Below are 2,923 nucleotides of genomic sequence, written 5' to 3'. Positions count from 1 at the left end.
GTGAGTTTATTAAGCCAGACTCCTTAAGTGGTTCATACTTATATTTCAAGCTCATTCTTCCCATGATACTTATAATAGATGTTGAGAAACACTAGGAAGTCTGGGTGGCAAATAACAAATCCCTAAGGCCACCAGCACAGTTATTGTTTGCGCCCTCAAGATTACATCCTTTATTTAAATAAATTAAAAAAAAAAAATAAAAAGCAAGCCTGTGTTTATTACCTGCCAGCAGTCAGTGTTGCTACTGCCTAGTCAAGTTCTGGGGATTTGACTTTAAATACTAAAACAGTAATTTGCTAATTCAGGTTTTTTTTTTTTTTCTTTTAAATAAACTTCAGGGAGAAACAGTTCCAGCCAACCAACGAAGCGTTTTATAACCGATTCCTGTAGCGCAAATCAAGTGTAAAAACACCCTGTTTCCCTGTCTTTTATAAGAACGCCCTATGGAATTATGGGGTAATAAGGGGATTTGCTCTTAGAAATTGTAAACTCTACCCCTGCCTAAAATGATTCTGGTTTTATGTAGCATTTCCCGTTATTAGCTTTAATCTACCATCTGCACAAGTAGAGAACATGGCAGGTCTTGAAAGACAACCTAAAGTTAACCAACCCGAGTGGAGGAACTCGATTTCCTAAGTCTTTACTTGGGGGGTTGCAGGTTATTTTCTCCCTTTCGACATGCTAGTTATTGACTAACTGCAAGACTTTGTCAAAAATACGATTTAAAAAAAAAAAAAAAAAGAACCAGTGATGCCTTTCAAGACCTAAAACTCCACTCAATATTGCATTAGATTGATTATTGCAATATTGAGTGGAGTTTAGGTCTTGAAAGGCATCACTGGTTCTTTTTATTTTAAATCGTATTTTGACAAAGTCTTGCATGTTAGTCAAAAACTAGCATTACCGAAAGGGAGAAAATAACCTGCAATCCGCCAAGTAAAGACTTAGGGAAATCGAGTTCCTCCATTTTATTTTATAAATGAATTACTCAGAATTCATTCGATTAAGTGGCATGCTCAATCACCATAGGAAGACGTTTAAACCCAGATTCGCCTCGATTTTTATCGGAATGAGAGCTGCAGAATGCAACAAGCACGAAAAAAAAAATGTACTTACTGTCAAAGCTCTCACATTTTCAGAGAGAATGGTCGCTCACTAAAACTAACTTTCCTTTTTGGCAAGGTAGAATAACATAATCCTATTACAATGTTTGGCTTAAAAAAAAAAAAAAAAAAGGCAGAAATGTGCAAGCACATGGAGGTAGAGACAAAGTAAACGACGTGCTAAACAAACAAAAGCCTACAGAAGGTTTGACATTTCACTCCTTCATAATGCCTTAGTACCAAAAATAAACAAAATACAAAAGGGTGAACAGAACGAGTCCGATAGATACCACAGCAAAAGATACCACAGGGCCAAAAGGCAAAAAAAAGAAACACCACACACAGACTAAACAAATTAGAGAAATATATACTGGTATTATATATATATATATACATACACGCACATTGTATATAGATAGAGAACCAAACCTTTTGAAAAAACTCTTACTAAACTAGCCGTAGTTATGGTACCTTTAAAATATGTAAATACAGCACACATTAAATTATGAACAAACAGCATCGTAAAACATCAAATTCCTTTTTCGCAGTACATATATATATCAAAGATATGCAACAAACAGATTTATTGAATCTGTACTTCAAACCGTTTATGTAGAACCACAGAAGATAAGGTATCACTGTCGTTAAAAAAAAAAAAAAAAAAAACACCCCTCCCGTGAAGAAGAGAGCAAAAGGGCTGTATTTTCTGTCTTTATTGCGCGTATCCCCCTTAAAATGCAAAGCATCACCTTTCCCGAGTATCTTCTCCCAACAAAAGTATTATTCAGCTGGCACGCTATATCTATCGAACTGTTTACCTTCAGACACACATCTAAGGGGGGGAAGGGAGCGAGGGAGCAAGAGAAGGAAAAGCAATTAAAGCCACATGCATGTGATTTAGCAAAAAAAAAAAAGCCTCAAAACGAAAGCCCAGCAAAGTCCATTTTACCTCACCTGTTGGAAAAAGTTTGTTTGTTTTTATTTTTTGGGGGGGAGGGGAGAGGGGTTCTTAAATCGAGCATAACAAAAGCTCTCAGGAATCAGCACGGTTTCGTTGGCTGGGTTTTTTTTTTTAATCTGTGGAATGTATCCGTTTGTACAAGGCAACAAAACCGACGAGAGACAGCCCGAGAGGGGCAGTGCACAGCGGCTTCAATCACTTAGGTCGGTCCCTAAGCCAAGATGAAAGCTAAATCCTAATTAGCAACATATACTCTTTCTTGGACGCTTGATTTCCCAAAGTAGTAGTTTCTGTCTCGCTTGTGTTGCTCAGATGTTACTTTTTTGTTACTAATGACAAAGCTTTGATAACAGGAACTTGTTAGCTGTTGCCGCTGTTTGAGCTGGGCCGCCTCGCGGAGCACTTCGGCTTTAAGCGCTCCCGGTTAAGCCCTAGACTAGAGTTATACGCGTGCGCTTCCCGTTTCTCTTTTGTCTATTTGCATGCTATCGGAAGAGGTGTAACTTGAATCTTTTGTTTTAAAACAGTCATGGCAAACGATAGAGCGAGAAAGCTGACGGAAGACGCCTGCAGTTGGTTAAGATGGGCAAGCGTTTTTTTTTTTGGGGGGGGGGGAGGGGAATTATTCCCTCTTTATTTATTTATATATTTTTTTTCAAGCGCAACCTGGAGTAACTTTGTCTTGCGGAGATAAAGATCTGAACATGAACGGGGCGGGTTTCTTTTTTTTTTTTTTTTTTACAAAGGGAGGTGAGGCTGTAATACAAGGAAGGGACTCTTTTGTATGGGCTAAGGATCCACCCACTTTGAACGTTATTATTTTTTCCCCCCCCCCTGAAGGGTCAGACTGCAGTAAAGT

At 38.3% G+C, this 2,923-nt stretch overlaps 1 protein-coding gene across 2 annotated transcripts in view; it reads left to right on the top strand.

Moving 5' to 3' along the window:
* The first annotated feature begins 2,186 nt into the window (after nucleotides 1–2,186).
* Nucleotides 2,187–2,923, top strand: part of LHX8 (LIM homeobox 8) — a 53,700-nt gene continuing 52,963 nt past the window's right edge. The window contains exon 1 of one of the 2 annotated variants that reach the window (XM_033915194.1): nucleotides 2,187–2,267. The gene's annotated coding sequence lies outside the window, so the exon portion shown is untranslated. Of the gene's footprint in view, nucleotides 2,268–2,775 lie in introns of those variants that run through there. The other variant, XM_033915193.1, reaches the window with a different exon arrangement.

The sequence above is a fragment of the Geotrypetes seraphini genome, chromosome 12 (assembly GCF_902459505.1).
Source record: "Geotrypetes seraphini chromosome 12, aGeoSer1.1, whole genome shotgun sequence".
NCBI lineage: Eukaryota > Metazoa > Chordata > Amphibia > Gymnophiona > Dermophiidae > Geotrypetes > Geotrypetes seraphini.
Note: the sequence above shows the minus strand (reverse complement) of the source record. Positions and strands in the feature narration are given on the sequence as shown.